The 22419-nt window shown below is 42.6% G+C and overlaps 1 protein-coding gene across 4 annotated transcripts in view; it reads left to right on the top strand.

Moving 5' to 3' along the window:
• Positions 1-17386: 17386 nt before the first annotated feature.
• The window catches only part of GREM2 (gremlin 2, DAN family BMP antagonist), a 39192-nt gene continuing 34159 nt past the window's right edge, over positions 17387-22419 (top strand). The window contains exons 1-2 of one of the 4 annotated variants that reach the window (XM_042796226.1): positions 17415-17489; positions 19474-19562. The gene's annotated coding sequence lies outside the window, so the exon portion shown is untranslated. Of the gene's footprint in view, positions 17519-19473; positions 19563-21196; positions 21221-22419 lie in introns of those variants that run through there. The other 3 variants (XM_042796225.1, XM_042796227.1, XM_033009671.2) reach the window with 3 other exon arrangements.

Here is a 22419-nt window from a genome sequence, read left to right as displayed (position 1 = left end):
CCAAAGAATGCATTAGTTTATTTATTTATTTCAAATGTCTTTCATGTCTTGGCTTTGTGCATCTTTTCCAAGAAGCAAATGCTTCACAGATGGAAAGAAGCAATTTTCAGTTGTAAAAATTCTAAACAGTTCAGGTGAAATGAAAAACAGAGCTTCCTGGAGACATGACAGCTTTTTTTTTCTTTTTCTTTTTTTTTTTTTTTCTTTTTTTTTTTTCCCCAGTCCCACTTTGATTGTGAAAATATTCATCCACCTCCAGACTTTATATCATGAGAAATGCCCTGCCTGGGGTCTAATCTGTGCCTGAGGTATCACTGCAGGGTCGATTAGAAAGGAAAGTTCCTATTTCCATACAGACACTACACATCTGCTCTGATTTTTGCAGGGTAGATTCACAGTAACCCTACTGCAAAAGTTGAGTCTTACATAAACCAAGCTTATACTGGCATAGCTCCTCTTCTGGAAGGAGATCTGCTATGTTGTCATCAGAGAAAGGTCTAATTTGTCCACTGATGCTCTGTTTTCTGTCAATTCATATGACTAGGTAGTGAAATTAGGGGGGAAAAATCATAGGTCATTTGTGAGAAAGAGTAATGAGCTTATTTTTAGGTACGTCCCCCCGATAAAACCTCTTAGAATTTACGGCAGATCAAAATAACAGGAGCTTTCGTAATTACTCTCAGAACCTTTGGATATCACACGCTGGCTATGAGGCATTAAATCTCCCCCAGGCTCCCCACGGGGAGCTTAACTCATCCTCCAGGATATCTGCCTCATAGCCAGGCACCTATAGCCAGACACCTATACATCTATGACCTGCTATGTGCAGACTGAAGCCCAGCAGCGGACAGAACAGCCCCGATGGCCATGGGAGTGGGGCCGCAGTGATCCCCACGCAGGGCAGGAGCCTGCAATGGAGGGAACGAGCGCGGGGCACCAGAGCTGCCTCTGGGTGATGGAGGGGGTCCACCTCCCTGGGCTCTAAATCATTCGGGACGCTCAGGATCAGAGACCGAGGGGAGTACAGAAGGTGGCCTGTAGTTATTAGCTGGTGCCGTGTCCCCAGGAGCGCAGCTCCGGAACACACTAATGCATAATGCTCAGTCACGGGCTCACTTGGGATGTTGCAATGGACTTTGCAACGCACATTTGACAAGCGTGTCGTGCGAGGCTCTGCAGGAAGAGAGAGAAACACTCAACAGTGGGTGCTGAATCAGGGTCTAAGTGTGTGACCCAGGGTTATTTGCTATAAAGCCTAGGACATTCCCTGAAAAATGTTGAGTTGTGCAGGAAATGTCTGGTTACTTGTGTAACTGTTCGCAAGATATACAAACTCATCAGGGTCTGACTCCTAAGTCTTATGACAATAATGCATTTTCTTCCAGACATGTTCAATTGCATATCTGATACACATACTGCTTGGCCAAAATGACTTGTTAGTGATTTATTTTGAATATCCAGCATTTGCTATATGACATCACCTCCTTAACTTGATGAAAAAAAGGTTTAGACTGAATTCTTCCCATTAAAAATAATGGGGCAATGGTTTCTTGATGCCAATATTTACTGATATCAAAGCAAAATATTGTCTTGGTTATTTGTCTTAATTTAGCCCAAACAGTACACAAAGCACAGTGTACAAAAACAATATGTTCTTTCTTCTAAACTAGATCATCACTTACTAATTACTATATGATTTGAATGAAAACAGAGGCATGATTCAGTGATGTTTTATATAAAATTCGCTCACTATATTTAGAGGTTTTTTATTACCCTGATTGATAGAGGGGTCATATAAGATGACTTCCTATATCTGCCTTCATCCAAAATCTCAGGACTGCTTTTTAATTTCCCATTATACAAAATAGAGCAGAATGAGATCCAGATCCTTTGCTAAGATCTCTAAGAAGCCGCTACATTATGTATATATATGGATGGTAATATACATAGTGTGTATATATGTGTGTGTCTGTGTGTGTGCATGCACACACATACATAAACAATTTTTAAACTTTATTTAAAGCTTACAGGTCCCATTGGTATTTGAACATTCCTAAAATCCAGGTGTTGCATTTGCGTTGGATTTGGCTACATTTTGTGCAGACAATTTAATGTATCTAAATCCAACATAAAATCCAACCCTGTATTAGAGAAAGTTAGTGTGAGAACTAATATGCCCATAGAGGATCCTTTGCTTCTGAGCATGGATCTGAATGCAGCCAGAGATGTGCTTTACCTTCCTGTGATTTCTGTCCTATTTGGAAACTCACATGGAAGCTCAAGGATTGCAAGCTCAGGTAAAGCCTCAGAGAAAAAGTCATTTAAAGCAAGGACTGCAACATGAGTACCTAGGAGACTTTGTACAGAACCAGTCTGGTTCCAGTACACCAGAAAAGCAAAGTTTGATCCAAGATTTTTGACTGAGGATTCTACGACATATTTGACTATGAATTAATCTGTCTCTTCCCTGTTAGATTTCTATTGCCTAAGAAATCTTTAGCCGAAGCTACGAATGCATTTCTCTCAAACCTTTCTAACGTAACACCCTTTGTTTACGCGCATTCAGCGGACCTTTGCTTCCGTCCACATCAAGTGCTTTGCCCTCTTGCCTCCTCTGTAACAGCTCCTGTACCAAGGGTTGTGAGCTGGAATGGGAACCGGGTCGTGTCAGTGGTGAACACATCAGTCCATTCATCAACAACTTCTGATCTTCACTGACCACAAAGGTGCCCAAACAACGCCAAGCACATCCAACATGAGCTTTCAGCCATGGCCCCATGCGTTGTTGCTTCTGTGTGGAAGGAGGGAGGAGAATTTCTGCCTCGTTGCCACTAGATGGAGTAAAGCCAAAATGTAGGTTTAATTAGACTTGCGATGGAAAACACATTCATTTCCTCTACAGTTTTTTTTTTTTCCTGAAATTAGTCTATTAAGCTGAAAACCAAGCCTGTCTGGCTCTAGATGGAGTGAAAGAGCCCTGCTTATTTCAGTATGCCTCACCGATTTGTAAGTTCACTCAAAGGATTCATGACACGTGGACTTTCATTTGTACATTGGAGAACTGAAGTAAAATTCTTAAAAGACTGGTGTACCTTTGTCTTCCAGCACTCAATTCAGATGAGTAAATAAGGAGACTAAACTATGGAGAGAGCCGCCGTGCTGTGACTGTGCAGGTACACAGGTTCTATCTTTAGGTATCTAAGGTAGATCATTAATATCTGATGGTGCCAGCATCCTTAAAAGAGTTTATCTATAGTTCATCCCTCTTTCACTCTGTTAGCATGCCTTTCACACTTGTCTGTGGGGGCATCTAAACTCCCATCCTCTGCTCAGCTAATAACATACTAATAATACATGGGAGAATCACAAAGTATTTCCTCTTGGGGTGCGGCAAATTATCACACTGTTTTCACAGCACAGGTGGTGTTCCCAGATGTGCTCAGCAATGCCCCATTTCTGTTTCCAACTAGGGGCGTTTTACCATTGCCTTAAATGGCAGCAGACAGTAAGATAACAGTTTCAGCTTCTGAAAATCTACTGCATACAGATGTGTATTTTGAATAGTACAGTGCAGCTTGTATGGTGAGCATACACATATAAAGTTCCTTACACTGTTGTTTCTGTAATTGTGACAATTCTGCATATATGGAAAATTGCTGAATCCCCTGAAAGAAAGTCCAAAGGTGCTTTATGCACTGTTTCGCTTAGTTCACTAGAATAGAATAGAATAGAATAGAATAGAATAGAATAGAATAGAATAGAATAGAATAGAATAGAATAGAATAGAATAGAATAGAATAGAATAGAATAGAATAGAATAGAATAGAATAGAATAGAATAGAATAGAATAGAATAGAATAATTTCAGTTGGAAGGCACCTACAGCGATCACCTAGTCGGACTGCCTGAGCAATTCAGGGCTGACAAAAAGTTAAGCATGTTGTTAAGGGTGTTGTCAGATTGCCTCTTAAACACTGACAGGCTTGGGGCATTGACCACCTCTCCAGGAAGCCTGTGCCAGTGTTTGACCACCCTCTTGGTACCTACTCCAGTCTTGAGAACCCTTATCTGCTGTCACATCTTGTTTGGCAAGAAAATAAGCAATTCATTCATACTCTTCCTTGAATCTGAATTATAAGCTATTTTTTACATTTATTCTTTCTGAAGCAGGAAACATTTCTACTTCACAAACTTTGAAGATCTTCTTCTAACCAATCGAAAGCCTTGCAGATCTCTGCCACCACTAATACTCTTCCAGCTGAGGCTGCTTGGATGTTATTTCTTTTCCACCAAGCGAGACTCCTTTTTACTGTTTTCAGTGATGAAATGATTTAAGGCAATAGCTGGTCAGAAATCCAAATACATCTCATTAAGAGCTTTTTAAAATAAAATGTTGTTGAGGAATGTTTCTGCTTGAAGAATAATCTTGTATTTTCTCCAGGAAGTTTTGAACAGATTGGGGAAAAAATAGAAACTTTGAAACAGAATGATCTATCTACTTTAAATGTTCTGTTATGGTATTTTTGTATTTTTTTATTAGAAAGCAATGAAATTACAATTTATAATAAACCAAGAAATTATAAATGTATTTTATGTTAATTGATTTTTGTCTCCAAACACCATTTTCTTTGAGATTTTAAAACTGATTAGTGGAAATTTCAGGTCATCTGGACAGCAAAAAAATTTTGCCATTTCAGCACAGAGTACATAAATTTGAAATAAATCCAATGTTTCTGCATGCAAGATTTCAACCTCTTGTACAGAGCTCCCCATGCCAAATGCTTACCTCTCCATGCACACTTCAAGACTGTCAGGGTTTAATGACCAGAGATGGCTTGTGAGCTCTCAGCAGTGTGAGCAAAGCTGATTTTTGCCACTCCAAGGCTAGTGGAGTGGGGAGAGAGCCAGGCATTCTTGTCACAAACAGGAGAGGAAGAGTAGGCAGGAACATAAGAGGGATGAAGAAAGAGCCAAGGGAAAGCATTAGCAGTTCAGGCTTGATGCTTCTGATGCTTCCAGGGGGACAGGGAAACTGAGCCCAGCTGGGCTGCTTCCAGCCCAAGACCGTGACAACTTCCCACATCCCAGCTCTTCTGTAAAGCAGTGGAAACATCCAGGTTAGACCTCTGGCATAGACAGAGTTTAATTTTTTTCCCCCTCTCTCTTCCACGGTAGTATCTTGCCAAAGCAACATGCCCAGCCCCACTGTTAACTCTGATTTTGACTAGTATTTCATTTACTTTTCTCAGTTCAAAAGTACCATGTCAGAATTTATAAGGTATTTAGGTGAGACATATGTCTTCTGCTACCAAAGGGCATGAAGCACTGAGCAACCAAATTATTTTTCTTATTGAAACTGTAAGCTGGATGGAGCTGGCATACCATAACTTTACGAACAGGAATTTGGCTAGGCTATCCTACGTGCTACAGGGCTTTTTGACATAAGACATTAAGAGTTCCTTTACCCTTCTTCACTAATAAGTCTAGGATTGTATTAACTCCCTCTCCCTTGCTATCCCTGCTGGAGTTTTAGTTTCGTATCACATCTTCTGGACATCAGGTACATCAATAGCTCTTGCAATTAACACAGATTTCCTTTCAGGGCTCTCATACTTGTCAATTCCTCATCCTATTTTCTTCACAAAACTGGGCACCACTGTAGTAAAAATGTGCTGTGAGGGAGCTGATGATTACTTGTTGCTTTGATTAAACATTTTGAGTGTAGCCATTCATATCCATATCCATTTCTAATTTTCATGGGAGAGGGGATCCACCACAACTAACTAAGTTTCCTAAAAATTAGGCATCGAATAGAAAGGTGTTCTCTAGCTTTTTTGGTACTCAGTGGAGAGAAAGAAGCACTTTCACATGGCAAATCAATTATTCTGAAGACATGTGTAAGACCATGGCATCAGTAACTCTCTAGAGATATTTTTCTCTCTCTGCCAGTCATAAAAGGGGACTTAGGTGACTAATTAAAAGTAGATAACTAATTTTTTAGAAGCTAAAGTTAGGTCAGATGAATCTCAATAGCTATGTCTTAACTTTGGCATCTAGTGAAAAAATGTTATGTCAGTTAAAAAGCTCTCTATCAGGAATATAGCTATGCATATGTTAATGCATATGTATTTAAATATTAATGAGTCTAACCCCCCTATAGGCACAACTACATTATACTAATTTGCACCAACTACATTTATTTCAAGATAGGGTTTCTTTGTCTCTTTCAGTCCTGACCTACCTTTCTACCTCTTCATAGTCTGGAAGGCATCACTGCCTAAATACTTGGTATGTGGTCATAGGTTTTCTAACTTATTGAAGTAAAAGCATTTGGAAACATCTCACTCTCTACATTGCATATTGCTTGGCAATATTCTATAGTGCAAAAGCAGTTTTAAAATTGGGTTGCTTCCTGTTGCTCAGCTTGCAAGCCTCAAGTCTTTATATAATTTTGCAGCTGTGAAATATCATCTCATTCTAAGGCTGTAAAGAAAATTGCTTCCTTCTCTGTTGTTCACGCAGGACCACCAAGCGAAGGGGAGAAATGGTCTTTCTCGGGGCTGTGCAGGCTGTGCCCAAGGTCAGAGCCAGGGAAAGTGAGCGGCTGTGGTTTGTGTACACACAGCATTTGTTCAGAGCATGTTTGTGCCTGGGAGCACGGGAGCCAACAGCTTGCGCCTGGGACAGACACAGCTCTGTCCATGTGTCCTTGCCGTTCAAACCTGTTAGTCAGCCACCCCAGCGCTAGGCCTGTCCTTAGTTGGGAAAGAAAATCATGCCAATGAAAGCGATTCCCTTTTGGTGTGGTAAAACGTCAGAAGGGGCCAAGATAAGATTGGCAAAAGAATTTCCATTGCTGACCAAACACAAATTTAAACCCAGGTCACCAAATGTGAAATGTCACTACACTGAGTTATGTAGTTTTGACTTCCCAGTTAATCCTTATTTCAAGGTAATGAAACTTAACTGTCAGCTGGAATACCGTGTCCAGCCCCAGTATCCACACCTTCAAAAGGATTTTTAAAAATTGGAAAGTGTTCAGGAAACTGCTTCAGGAATGCTTTGAGAACTCTTTAATCCAGAAGACAAAGGCATAACAAGATCCAGTATCAGAAAGCTGTGTTTTGAAATATTCAGATTAGAAGTAAGGGGTATGAGAACTGAATAGGCAGGGAGTGACTTATGATATTCTCTCTCGCTGCAAACTTCCAAATCTAGATGGGTTTATCTTGTAAAAAAGATCATCCTCTGCTTAACTAGAACTATGGATTTGAGGCCAGAATTAGCAAGATTCATCAGATTCCTCTTGGGCCTTGGTAAGCAATAAGTTAATGAAAAGTAAGGTACTTAATTTCAAGCCTTATGCCTCATGTCTTCTCTTTTTAAGTATACATGTGAAAGTTGGTACAATGGTCTCATACCCAAAGAAAATCCCGAGCTAAACTTCAGATAAATTCTGATAATTGGTTATTTTAAACAATGTTCTTAGGTTCTTATAGATAAAAAATATGTTGTGTCACTTTTTTATGTGTGTGTGTAGTAGAGATGTAAGTTGTGATCCAAACTTACATATATGTTCAAAGAGCTGAAGAAGAGTTTATGCTGCAAAAAACAATTATAGAAAACAGTTTACTCTAGGACTGTTTCTTTCCATAGTTATTCAATGTCCACTTCATATCAAAAGCTCATCAGATTTGGTCAGTATTTAGAGCCATTCAGCTATATTTTCACTAAAATAATTTACTGTAAATATACTTGAGACCATTTGTATATGTTATATTTAATATTCTTATTGCAATGGTTATATGGCATTGCTTACACTACCTGAGTGGATGAGTCATCTAACACATCCAGTGCAAACAGTTGCACATTCAGATTGAAGTGTGGCATCCACAGATGTTTGCTTGAATAAAACTTTGTTACTTAACCAGAATGTGAAAAAATGCATAAGCAAAACTGAAATTATTTAAAGTCCTAAAAATATTCTTTGCACCAGTGCAATGAACATTCAGAGGAGAGTGGCGTGATAGATCAGAGACTTCCAATATTCCCTTCTATTTCACACATAATTTTTCTAGGTAGTATGCTGCCCCTTTTACCTCCCTTTTACCTATTGCTGCTCCATCTCTTCTTTCAATGTAACTTTGTAATTGTCAAATCCTTCTGTCACCAGACTTTTCCTCATGCCACTTTTCCTCCCAACCCGGCTGCTCCAGTTTCAGGTTGTTCCACTCCAACAGACCCTAGATTTAGAAAAGTATATTACTTGTGAAAATGAGGAGGCACCTTGCCATAGCTACACTGTGAAGTTCCGCTCATCTGCAGTGCATTTTTTTCACATTCAGGGCACCTGAATGAAGTATGTAGTACTTCAAGTACATAGTACTTCATCAGATGAAGTAATATTGCCGCTATGTGTTATCCACACATAGCACCTCAGAAGTCCTAACCTTTATCTCTGAACACTGAGCTCCAGAAGCTTGTTTCTGAATTTCCCAATGGTTAGAGGGAATGGCACTAAGTCTGTCTTTTTATATCACATTTAAGCAGACAATGATGGTACTGAAAGCAGACTTGAAGAAGTGTATTTATATTCAGAAGTTTGTCTGTTTTTTTCTAATTATGTAAGTTGGCTTACTAGGATTCGGTAGTATGATCTGTACCCGTCTATCACACACACCCCCTTCTCAACAAGAAGACTCATAAGGTTGGCAATGAAAATACAGATCTAGGTCTAGAAGAAAAATATTTGGGGGGGGGGGGGGGGTCTTGCCTTCTTTTTCTAGTCTGATTTTAGCAGTCTAATCTTGTTTCTTTAGCGTGCAAATTTCTCCTTATTCCTATCCAGGCTTGTTGCCATATATAGAAAAGTAGATTATGCAGATCCTATATAGCATGGCATGAAGAGAGAGATAAGTATACACAGCAGTACTGTCATTTTTAACTTGCTGAAGATCCTCAAGTACTTTGAAGCTGGATTCTTTATAAATACCTGGTTGTAATCAAATACATCCGTTGGAGAAAGGACGATGCTTTTCCAAATGCAGTGTCAAGCACTCATGGCACCTGCAGGCCATGTAAAATAATAAAAGTTCCTGCATTGCCTTGACTGCTTTGTGCTCTGTATAGACCAATTCCTTCTTGTCCCTCTATAATTTAACATGAATTAAAATATATAGCATGTTTTGTGTATTATTAATATCAAAATGATTTGCTGGTGCACTTAGGCTTGTGCATTCACTATGCATTTATATGAATAGTAAGACATCTCATTATCTATAAATTGAATATTTACTAGTTGTTAGGTATAGCTACCTGGAGCACCTCACCCTTTGATGTTTAATACTCTGGCAATAATTCTATCCCATCACCAAGCAACTCCTTAAATAGTTTGCTTGAATATTGATAAAGACTAGCTGCTTTCTGAGAAAGGACAGTCGTAGGCACTAACCCAGGCTGCAGCTCAGCCTCCCCAGCGGCAGCAGGCGGGTTGGGTGAGCAGCGAGTGGTCCTGGTGGAAGTCAGGGCAGCAGAACTGTGGCCACCTGGCCTCAGGCTCCCCCGGGCCCCTGGCCCCGAGCAGGAGGACGACATGCCCTGCTCCTAGCTCTTCTGACAGAGCTGTTCAGATGCCAGATTTCCTCTTGAGATGTATCTTATTTGGTAGTTTGGTTCTCTTACCGGTGTGAACCATATATTTGTACCTATGGGGAAAGGCACATAGCTAGCTCAAATTTGAGAAATTCCTAGCCTCTCCAAAAAGAGGAAATGACAAATTTTAATTTATTTTTTTCTTAAATTCACTGTGTGTAATTATTCTCTCTAGATATACAACGTCTTCACTGCATAACACACAGTATTTGGGATCATTTTGTTCTTTAAAAGAAGACTCTTCATAGTGAATCCACTCACATCCAACAAAGACCTGTTATTAACTAATAACAAAAAAAGAAGAAACTGAAGGAATGAAGAAACAAAATGCTATATTACTTAATACAGATATATATCTCAAAGTTTAGCTGGATAATTTAGTCAGAACTGGGCAGTCATTATTGTGTGACTTTAGAAGCAGAGAGGAGGAAAAAAAATCCCATCATTTACATGGAGTTGATGAATGATGTATTAACTGTGCATAAATTGTATAAAACAGGCCAGGCAGATTGACAAAACTTGGCAAAAATAATTCAATCCACAGAGTCAAATTACGCAATAAAAACAAGCTGGTGCTATTCAAACTGGTACATTTCACTTAAAAAAAGGCGGAAATATTCCTAGATTCCCAACAAATCATAGATTCCACTTGTTTTGGCCAAATCCTGGTCCCTTTCTAGTTCATGCAGTACATGTGAATGTTTTCATAGTGATACAAATTTTGTTGTTGTTCAGTTATCCTGGTTCCTGATAACATCTATTTATTTCCTAGGGTTATGAAAAAAAGTGTCTTAAGAAAATAGCATAAGGGGATGTAGACCAGACATTATCTCTACGAGGCTTCCTAAAGAACAGGACTTACAGGGACAGTAATATGTGGCAAGTGTTATGGTATAGGATATTCTGTGCTCTGTCACCTCATTACCTCGTTCAGTAGCAGCTTCATACTATTTCTCCATAATATTTAGCTGACATGTTCATAATATGTTTGAAATATTGAAAAAGGATACTATCATTCTGTTCAAACTGATGATTTCAGTAAAATGCTTGTGTATTTCCCAAAACATCCACTGCCAGCCACTATCAGTGAGAAAAATGTAGGTTTAATTAAAATATCTAATTCAATTCTGCCATGTGATATTAATATACTTTTCCAGTGTGTGTTGTACGTATTAAATTGTTATCATATGTATTCCACCCTCAGCGTATCCCTGGCAGGATTCTTGTCACTTAAAATCTGCCCTGCTGTCAGAAGGAACCATCCATCATTTTATTTGTTTGCCTAGAGCATCCTCCACTGCTTGGGATGGGGGTGGGCTCCGTTTGCTTTGGGCAACTCAAACATGTCCTACAGCCTGATCGCCTTGTCGTAGCGAGGCAGAAAATGCTTGTTAAGTTTGAAGGAGGCATGGTCTCAGTCCTGGACAGCGATGGGCTGCCTCAAAAGCAGCAATGGGAAATCCTGGAGTACTCAGAGCGAAAGAGCTGGAGGTTTCCTAAGGAGGTGTAACAGTGACTCAGCAGGCCCCGAATCGTCTTTTCCTCTTCTTTGTAGCTGCTGCCACGTGAGGCCCACAAACAAGGACAACATGCTGCTTCTGGGGAGTTTTTTCTCCTTTGGGACATGCTGCCACTAATTAGTCTTCTTTCATCTTAGGGAAGTTTTGAATGATTTTTTTCTCTGAAACATCAGAGATTTGAAACACCTTGAAATAAAGCAAGAAGCTGGAGCACCTTATACGAGGATGCAGTATCTATGGCTGGGTTATAGACCAGGTTTTGAGAGGAAAACCACCAGGAGGTTAGGAACTAAGGAGGAGCAAGGAGATGCTGGCTGATGCAGCTGGAGCAAAAATACTCCCATGATTTTGAAACTTTGCATTTTACTTTTTCTTCCTTACCAATTGCATGAATTTGGCTTTTGGGAGCAGAGGAAGACGTCACACAAAGAGCACCACTTGTAAGAATCTCACTCAACACATTTTCATGAAAGAAATTAACCAGGGACCCAGTTAATTACTCACAGTTCTTGGAAGAAGCTATATTGGCTGCTTTCCTGGTTCCACACATATTGCCTTTATTAGTCGTTATACAGCAAGTGAATCATACATGACAGAGCTGGTCTGGCTCTAATATTTTGAGGTTATCTGGTCCTGTTTAGTGACATTCCCTAGAGATCCAGATGTCCCCACAGCCCCTCATGGCACTGAAGAAGGAAGAGAACTCATCCCAAACGGACATCTGCTCTCTGCTGCTCATCTCGCTTCTTCAGCTAGGTAGTCTCTCAATCCAACCAGAGAAAACAGAGATGGAGTGGAGGTTAGCCGATCTCATTCATTCAATTCACCTTGGATTTAGGCAGGATCATCTGCTCTAAAACCACCAGAGCATCATCAAAACAGGGTGAAAAAAAGGGGTGTCTAAGGTTAATTTAGAGAAGGGGGACGACAGACCTCAGGTAGCTTAACATTAGTTCTTTTGCCATTGAAAGTAGTTCCAAGCAAACATCCAGATCTATGTCACAAAGTGTACAAACCAGAAAATATAGGCCTGGACATGTGTAATGCTTTGGCATATGAGATCAGTGATTTTACCCTGGATGACCAATTTTTGAAGGGTTCTGGGTGGCTCAGGTTCCTCAAACTATTTTTGAGAATTCAAGGATTTTGTAAAGGGTTCATGACTTAACGAACCACAGCTTTGAAAATAATGTTGAGAAGCACGCTGTGGGCTACCATGTTCTGAGAAAGGACCAGTAAATATCTACAAACCCATTCTGTCTTAAAAAGGTATGATGGCATCAACATTTCACACCCTCTTTCCCTCTTCTTTTTGCTGTTTTCCACTAGTTACCCCCTTTTTTTTTTTTATCATGATTGCCACAAAACCGGTATGGCAGTATGCATCATTAAGCCTTCACCAGGCTAAGTAGGAGTTGTCCACAGGCTGAGAAAAAATCCCAGTCAAGGAGAAGTGTATTTCAGGCCCTGTGTGGACTCATCTTTTCTTAATGGGGTAAACTGAATTTGTGAGTCTTCTGGAGAATTTTCAAAGGTATATGTGTGAGGAGCAACCATTTTCTCCAAGAAAACAGACAAAGTACAGGCAACCTTCAAATACCTAAAGCCCAAGTTCCTGGAGCATACAGAAGGGCTCAGGGCATCTGGACAGAGCTTGTCTCAGGTGAAATTTCACTGGGAATTAAGTGAAAGAAGATAAAGGTAGAGAAAGGTGCTAGTGCTTTCTTTTACTTGTAAGGAACACATAGAGTAATTTACGTTTGAAGTCAGAATCCGGCAAGACTGGGAAAGTTTCATTCATGTCTGCTGTGAAATACAAAGCTGACATTTTTGACAGGAGTAGGTTTATCCATGTTAATGAGGCTCATTACTGGGGGTTGGATGAAGTATTTACTCATGTCCTGGGATGGGATGTTGCCCTGTCTTAGGTAGAGATATATTTTAGAGTTGGTTTTCGTAGCAGAGATAAAGTACTGAAAAAACAAAATCCAAATTACCGCTGCTTAGAGTGCTTTTCTGGCTTGAATCCACAATGTTAGAAAGAACTCCAAATTAAAAAACAGGTGCACTATGTCTAAAGGAATTTAGGTGCCTAATTGTCTATGAAAACAGTACGAACTGTTGAAGATCTTGACAAGTGAGATTAATCTTAAGGGGACGTGACATTCTCCTGCATTCTTGCAGCTTCTCCTAAGCCATGACCCAATATTGCTGCTACGACCTATTCCACAGGCGGCTGAATTATCACACAGATAAGCTATGTGCCAAACGCTCTGCGTCAGCAGTGGGATATCGCATTTTATAATTCCTATTCAGCATGGCTTCAAACGGGAGTTACTGCGGAGCCACAAGTGGAATACTTGCGTGAAGTGACTACAGCTGGGGTGGGTCCAGCCACTGAGGCTGAGGAAACTCAAGGCCAAGAATCAGTCAGCACGGACTGACCAGCCCGAGGCTTCAGATGGAGAGTATGTTCAGGAAAACAGAGAAATCAAGGCTACCCCAAGCCAAAGAGCAAATCAAGAGCAAGGTCAGGAAATCAAAGAGCTTGTACTAAAAGTCTTGGATGAAGATGAGTTAGGACTAGAAGGAGATAAGGCAGGTTAGTCACGAGGCAGGAACCGCTCAGAACCAAAGGGGGTGCAAGCTGAGTATTGAGCCCAGCTCCTGGCCACAGAGCAAGCTCTGCTTGGTCGGGGCCTGAGAGAGGAGGGTACGTGTCAAACCTGAGCAAACGGTCAGCTTGTTCATTCAGTATAGATATGTCAATTTACAGGCAGGGAAAATTCGTGCAACGGAATCACCGTATCTCTCAGGTTTCTTCTTTTCCATCTTATAAAGCTGTGTGAGTCATGGCTCGGGACAGGAGTGAGGCTGGGGTATGTGATGGACTGTACCATCTCTCAGGCCTCCTTTGGCTCTGGGGCTGCGCTACAGCCCTTCGCGCTCTCCAGGCGCTCCTGCCAGATGTGCTCTCAGAGCAAGACAAGCTCTGCCTTCAGGGCTGCAAAGCAGAACAGGCTTTCTGCGACGGCGGTGACAAAGATACGGTCCTTGCTGTGAAGGAGATGGGCACCAGTTGTTTGTGTTTCGTCTCAGCATGAGACAAAAGACGCAGATTACAGTCATTCCTGAAGTGTGGCCACATCAGAAGTAGATTGTAGTCATGAAATCTGTAGATTAAAAGTAGGTATATGCTTCAACAGCTTGCTGAATTATGGGCTCTGTAATTGCCAGGGGCCGTTAAAAGGTTAGTCTAAGTACAGCATGCAATAGAAGTCAGGCACTCACACTGGAGGAAAGATGCAGTAATATCAATACTAATGTGCTTTATTCTGATATTTCTAGGTAACCGCTGTCTTCAGCATACAATCACTGCAGTTTTAAAAATCAAACCCAAACCCGCACACCTCACTAAAGTATTTTTAATGGCATAAAATTCTGGTTGAAGACCAGAACAGAGAATAAAATGCTATGTATCTTCTATGTCAGACCAACACACTTTGTGATTCTCGTTAAACAAGCTGTAAAGAAAAAAAAAAAAAAAAAAGATGCTTTGAATCCAAAATGTCTCAGTTAGCCTTACAACTAGATATGTGGAAGGAATAGGTGTGGAAAACAAACATTGTGTTGAAAAAAAAAAAACAAAATAGAAAATGTAACATTCCTGTTTTAAAAATAAGGCAAGTAATGAGAAAATTAAAATTATTTATGAAGCTAAATGACTTTTAAATCTTTAAATTCCCCACATACCTTCTAGGATTATAGTAACCTGTGGAAGGTCATTATAGTTATAAGGGAAAAGATTAAATAAGCACTTAAGCAGACATAAATAAAACGGACAGGTTAAAAGCTATTAAATTGAACAAGACTAGAAGGAAACCTAATCAGTGCTGTAAAGGAATCCAAACTAACACAGAAGGAAACAAACACCATGTTGAGAATGGCTAATGGGAAGTAGCAACTCTGGAAAGTACAAAATTTTATGAATCCCCAAGTCATCTGTACTGTAGAAAGTTCTTGGGTTATAAGGAAGAGCACCAAGAATTTACTACAGGAAAACTTCTGTAGCGAGTTCAGAGCTTTTCTCCAAAATAACACAAATCAGGAGAAAAAAATTTGTGTAGAGATAAGATAATACGGCTGAAAACTAGTAGCTAGAAGGAGGCCTAAGGGAACAGCCTGCCATGGTGTTTGCTGCAGCAGCGGCTCGGCTGGAGGGTCCTACGCCTGCCCCAACACAGCCATCCGTCTGTCCGTCCATCCGTCAGGGGACGAAAATGGGAGGCTGAAAAAAGGGCTTGAAAACGGGGCATGATTCAAGACCAAGCGTTGTTCCTAAGGAAGAGTCAGGCTGAAAGGAAGGCACCACCTTCTGACTTGGGAAATACTGAAAGACAAGCAGCCAGTCAGCTGGATGGGCAGCGTGCGGATATAGAAACATGCCTGCTGTGGAAGTGCCGGGGGGTTAGGGAGGTGCAGGGGCTGCTGTGCCTGTTGGGCCGTGGCTAGAAATGTAGCTTGATCTCTGAATTAGTAATTTCATTTCTCCCAGGGAAAAATAACTAGGGAGTGTGTGAAGGAAAAACATAGAGTGAAAAAGAAACAGGATTTCTGTAGTTACTCTGGTGTTCCAAAGGTGTAGCTCCACTGAATTCACTGAGGGATGTTTTTGATAATAAATCTTTTAAAATGAGGGATGGATTATACTCTCAAGTATGGATATTTCTAAATATGTCTGGTTTTATATATTTCTCAATATTTCTATTTTTATTTTTCTGACTTTTGCCTGAACAAAAAAAAAAAAAAAAAAACAAAAAACCAAACCCCAATGCATTTTTTTAACTAGTTCTGTATGCCCCAAAGAGACAAAAGTATGCATGCTTTCTTGAGAATGAAAAATAGCATACAATTTTGTGGGAGGAAAAAAAAAATCAATAAAAAAAAATATACATGCTGCTGTCATGCAAAGGTATCTCTGCAACTCCATTACTCTGTTTCAAATGCTACAGACAGCTAAATTTGAGTAAGTGTTGAATTTACGGCACCTGATGTACCAACAGGCATAGATGCCACCTAATTCAACAGCATCAGTTAGATGCAGGTCATTGCATTAATTAAGAGTGCATCTGTTATAACTGATCATTTTGTTCTCCCTAATTTTAATAAGCAATTTTGCCAACATGTTTACTGGAAATATTACGACATCTTCCTGCGCTGAGAAAAACCCAAAGGGCCCATTTATCTGGCTCAACTGTATTCTTGTTTAAACAGAGGGTCATACTGAACCAAAGGATTGCCGTTTTGCCCAGAAGACAGGTCTAAGATTTGACTTAAGACTACAATGTGTCTGCAGGAGGGAGAATCCTTCTCCGCTTAAGTCATCCTGAGCAAGAAGAACACCAACATCCAAGATGCACCAAGGAATGACAGTCACAGCCGCGGTGCTTGAATAACCCTAGGCTGAGGAAGAGTAGGCTCAGCATCCCAATTTCATTATCTGTGCATGACTTGATTTGACGTGTAGTTATCCAAGACGGGGCTAGGAACCCAAACAGTGTAAGAAAAGCAAACTGAACTCGGGCAAAGAATGTTTTGTCCTCCCTCGGATTTAGCCCTCAGGTGATCAGGCGTTGCATGCTTTTGATTTTACCAGCTAGGGATATTTTTCTAAAACGTTCAGAGAGCAAACATGTCTGAATACCGAGCGTGGCACAAAGTGTCACGAACGCTTAAAGTTGCAGGTCCTGCAGCCGAAGGAGGAAGATGCGAAGGGCAGGAGCGCGTTTCGCCAGACCCAGGGCGAGAATGTCCCTGCGTGAACAAAAAGCTGGGGATTGGACGTCGCGCCGGGGAAAAGGCGGGGGGTGTGGGGGTGTGCGCTGAGCAAAAGGAAGGGGGGCGAGAGCTGCCCCCCGGGCTGCGGGGCCGGCGGCGGGCAGGGAGGAGCGGGGAGGCGGCGGGGGGGAGGCGAGGGGAGGCGGCGGGGGCCCGGCTGGCGGGAGCTGCGCGGCCCCGGAGCCAATCGCGAGCCGGGGCCGCAGCCTCTCCCCGGGCCGGGGCTGCGCGGAGCCAGTGCCCAGCTCCCCTCCGCCGCCGGGACCCGGCCCGGCCGCTTCGCTCTGCCCACACCCCCCCCCCCCCCGCTCCTCATCCCCCCCCCCCCTCCGCTCCCACGGAGCGCCTATGGGCATCTGCGACCCGCCGGGGCTTCGCACCACCGCCACCGGGCGACGGCCGCCACCCCGCTTCATCACCCCCTGGGACCTATAGCTGGCAGGACGGAGCGCGCTGCGGACCCCTCCCCGCCTCCGTGCAGGTATGGGCCGGCCGGGGGGTGCCCGACGGGTGCGTGTCGTGTCGTGTCGTGTCGTGTCGTGTCGTCGTCGTCGTCGTCGTCCCCCCCCCCCCTCCTCCTTCCCCGATCCGCCACCGCTTCTCTCGCGGCCGGCTTGCTCCCTTCCTCCTCCTCGCCTGCCCGCTTACGCCTATCGCCCCTTCGCGGGGCAGCGGGGCGGCGCGCAGGGCCCGCGGGCGCGGTGGCGGTGACAGCGCGAGGCCGCCCCGTAGCGTCTCTCTGCCCGCCGCAACGCCGAGCAGCCCCGGCGGCAGCCCCGGCGGCAGCCCCGGCGGCAGCCCCGGCGGCAGCCCCGGCGGCAGCCCCGGCACCAGCCCCGGCACCAGCCCCGGCACCAGCCCCGGCGGCCCCGCCGCAGCGCACCCGTCGCCGCTGCCCCCCTGCCCGCCCGTTCCACCCCCCCCCCCCCCCCGCGGGGATCCCGGCGGCGGCGGGTTGGGTGTCCCCGCGGGGAGCGGGGCGTCCCGTGGCCGCGCTGCCCGCCCGTGGGGCGTTTCCAGCGGCACGGCGCGGTTCCCCGCAGCCGGCAGCGTCTGGGTCTGGGCGCTTTTGCTCCGAGCGCTCTCGGAAGTTACCTGCACGGCCAAAGCCCCTCGGGTTTGGAGCGTCGTGCATCGCATCTCCACCATCCCTCACAAGTAAAAAAAAAAAACAAAAAAACAAAAAACCAAAACAAAACAGTACAAAAAAGAAAACGGAGGAAAAAAATCCTCTCACGCTTGAAACCTATGCCCCTTTGTACCTTTCTTTCTTTGCTTTGGGTTAATGATGGTTTGTGATTATGAAACCCTACAAGGGATCAGCTCCAAGAGCGAATAGCATTACTTTAAGTCATGAGTTGGAAATACATATAGATAGATATATGTATATACATAGTGTTTTGGTTTTTGTTTTTTTTTTTTTTTTCCCCTTGTGAATGAGGATTATAATAATACAAACCCATGTCTGTCTCACAAGGAGTTCCTGCCTGACTTTCTGCTAAGGCTAAGGAAATATTTGCACTTTCACAGGTCTTGCAGAATTGGAGTCACAGGTCTTATAAAAAATTGCAGTGGCATTTGGCTGAACAACTCTTATTTTTAGCACGCTATTGTGAAAGTGGTTATATAACTTTTGGTGGATTTTTGAGGACAAAATTATCAGCTCATGAGAAGTTGAACCTCTTTTTTTCTCTGAAAGAGGAGGAGTAAACTGAATGAAAGCCCGATTAGAGTCAGGTGAGGCTCAGCCTGACAAATGACCATGACAGAGATTCCCTCAGGTGAAGAATCCCACAGTCCTCCCCAGAATCACCAGGCAGCAGGTGCAAGACCAAGCAATGCCTGCACATAGCCCCAATCAGCAAGCTGGTTATTGGGCAGCTTCAAGGCTATTTCTTGTTCAACCAGGCAGAAATCAGCATCACGTCAGAGTCTTGTCTTCCCACTGGTGCCAATACAACACAGATACTGTCTTCCCTTAGGGGATTAGTTTGTTGCTTGAACTCCCAGAACTACACACCTCCTGAAATATTCGCTGAGAATGCCTGATATATTTTAATGCAGATGCTTTGCTTGCTAAACTTGGTGCTTAGTTCTCAGGCTGGCCTTTCCTCACTTCCTTCCAAAAGTTAAAGGAGAATAATAATACCCTAAGATTTTAAAGCAACGTCCTGAGAAAATAATTGAATAGAAGTCAGCAACAGCAATCTGCTTATTACTGAGAGCCAGCACAGAAAGGCTCTGTCTCAGTATTCAGGCTCTGGGCCAGGGACCTCTCTCTCTCACTTTGTTGCATGGTCCTCATGATCTGCCATCATCCAAGACGTGCAGTGAAGTCCTAAATTCTAAACATTTGTGCGTGATTACCGTGCAGCCAAAGAGAGCGGACCAGTTTGCGAAATCTCTGTTGTAGGGGGAGTGAGAAACCTAGCAGGTAGAATTTTGCCTTCTCGCCTCTCTTGCAGCCCACTGTTCGTGCAGAGCTCTTGTGCACGGGGAGGAGGTACATCTGGTAGCAACGAGGTTTGCTCAGCCTGCCACGGCAGCACGATAAGTAAGTGAAAGAAAAAGCATCAGTAAGACCTCCAAAAGGGTGCCACAAAAATAAATGCCATTTAACCCTAGATTTCGAGCTGATTAGTTTAGCTGACCTATTTGCTTTTTATCTATCTTGCAAATAGACTGTGCTGTCATGAAACATGACTTTCAATGTAGTAAAGAACAAAGGTATGAGAAGCTGAAGAATAAAACTTAGGAGTTTTTTGTTTCTTAGTATCAGGCAAAGGTAAAAATTAATATCTGAATTGTCAACTGAAGTATATCGATAAATTCTGTCCTTTGGAAAATGCTTGATTTCATTGACCATTTGTCAATGCTTATGAAAATGTAAATCAAGTAGATCCAGATCATCCTCTTCTGTAATAAATAATTTAGTCCTTCTGTGGTTTTGCTTGATAAATTTGGTAACCAGTAAATTCCAACTGCTCAGTTTCATAGTCCTACACACACTACTACTAAATTCACTTTGAAATAATTCTAACTCAAGCATCTGAAACTGGTGAATTCCACTTCGGAATTCCAATTTACCAATTCCGAAGTGGAATTCACCAGTTTCGGACGCTTGAGTTAAAATTATTTTGGTGAGCAGTCCAAGTCACTGTGCAGATTCACTGACAGCCAAAGAGGCTCTTCAAGAGCTGCACAATAAGGTCACTCTCACAGATGCCTGTGGGTGTGGCTGTGCATTTATATTAGTGTTGTGGTTCATGTCAGGAGTATACTTTTGACGCCAGTCTTCCAGTTGTTCCCACTTACTGTCCATCTCCATATACCTCATGGTGGGCCAGCTGGATTCCTTTAAGATGAATCTAAATGAGAAGATGTGCTTGAGTCATTGCCGGAAATTCAGTCCGTGGGACCGGACCAGAGCTAGCCTGAAATAAACCCTATAAAACGCAGATAGTTTTGATAGAAAGTCTTCCGCGCTTAGCTGTTTTGCTCTGGATGCCTGTTCCCGTTGGGCTGTGCTGGCTGCTGACAGACCCGGCCCATTTGCAGCAGACTGGTGCTGGTGCACGGTGTGGTCCGAAGCCGATACTGACCCTCTTTCCCAGGGGCGTGAGCTGGTCCCTGCTCCTCGCAGCATTGCCTGCGCGTGTCTTACTGAGAAGCTCCTTCTCAGAGGAGGAGAAGCACAGCCCTGCAACAGACCGTGGCTGCCCTGCTTGTGTATAGGCACGCTGAGATCCCTCCGGTTCTAAAAGAAGATGGCTAATGTTTGGGGGTTTTTTAATAGTCTGGCGTGTGGTAGCAGACAACTTTTTGAGTGGCAACTTTGGATAATGCAGCCTTGTGCTCGCCTGGTGAATGTTAACCCAGCAGTTGCATTTAGGAAAGGACTGCTGGTGCTTCTTCACGGTTGTTTGCCTGTCGCTGGCTGTAGCCCTCCTGCGTATAGAGGCTTACAAAGCTGTGCTTATGTTCCTCATTGTGTTTGGGAGTGGTGAGAAGTGTTGGCTTGAAACTTAAAAGCTGTCATTTAGAAATGCCCTGCTGTGTGTTGTGGGTGCAGCACCTCGGCTGACGACATTTCCCATAGGGCACCAGAAGTATGGCGGTGGGGAAGGAAGGTGCCACATGTGGTGGCAGTTGCGGGTCCTGGCACGTGATGGGAAACATCCTCTGTCCTTGGCGTCCAGTTGCCACAAGCAGGTGGGCATGTGCGGTGTCCAGGGAGATGTTTAGAAGCATCCACTTAAAACTGAAAGCTTCTGTTTAAAAAACGCTGAAACTTTTTTTTTTTTTTTTTCTCCCTACAGTTTCTGCTCTAAAGCTGAGAACTTTTCAGTTCTGTGTTGTTTGGTGATTTGGCTGACTTTTTGCACTTTCTTTTTTTTCTTTAGTTTGCTCCTTTTGTGAAAATTATTTTAAATAGAAGGACGATTTTGTTAATTATAAACCATTATCTGTTGTGTGAAAGCATTTTTAACTAGAGAATACGTTATTGGAGCACTTAAGGATCAAATCCTTCTTACTCAGTAACAGAAGATGGTTGTCACTGCTTCAAAAATTGGGCTTCTTACCAACACTTCAGTTTTACACGCATTTTCACGGGGATCATGATAGAAATCATGGGGTTGTGTGTGTATAGCATGAATGATACAAAGCTCCTCCTTGTTCTGGATCACTGTGACTACTCTAAGATTACTTTTATATCACAGAAAATGTTGTGCTACTTGAAACAATAGGAATTGAAAAACAAGAAAGCTTTTTGTTCCCAGATGGCTGTATTTCTATTGCTAGAGGTTGTCTACTCCAAACCTTATTCCAATGTATAGTTTCTCTGTGGGATGAAGTGTAGATTTTAACATGAGTTGTGTAGATTATAGATACATCACTTGAAACCATGCTATTTCTTGTTCTCAGTGCATTAAGTCTTTCACTACCAGTTTTTGAAGAAGATTTTTGAAGTCTGTTTTAGAAAGGGTAACAGACCATAAGAATCAGTCTTGCTCCAGGATGTTAAAATAGAGGGCAATCTGTCTTTCAATATCCAGCGTGATATAATCATGGCAACTTCATTTGTAACCTGTTTTTGTCAAAAAGTCATTTTAGAGGATCTGCTTTTCACATTCTTCTATTTCTTCTGGGCATAGCCATGTTTATCTATGGGATTTTGTATATTTTTTGTTTTGTGATTGCTGTCTACATAGTATAAGAGTTACAGCAGCATATTTTAGATTAGTCATAAAACTAAGGGGGATTTACTAAGGTCAGTTTTTTGTAGAGGCTACACTGCCATATAGCATTAGTTATACTGTAAATGTATGTTGTATATAGAAATATGCATGCTACTGTATTTACTACAAGCTTCTTTACGGAAAGGAAAAGGTAAATTCATCTCTCAGACA

This window comes from Tyto alba, unplaced genomic scaffold (assembly GCF_018691265.1).
Source record: "Tyto alba isolate M040663 unplaced genomic scaffold, T.alba_DEE_v4.0 Super-Scaffold_22, whole genome shotgun sequence".
Classification (NCBI taxonomy): Eukaryota; Metazoa; Chordata; class Aves; order Strigiformes; family Tytonidae; genus Tyto; species Tyto alba.
The sequence above is the reverse complement of the archived record's forward strand: the minus strand, read 5'-3'. Positions and strand labels throughout refer to the sequence as shown.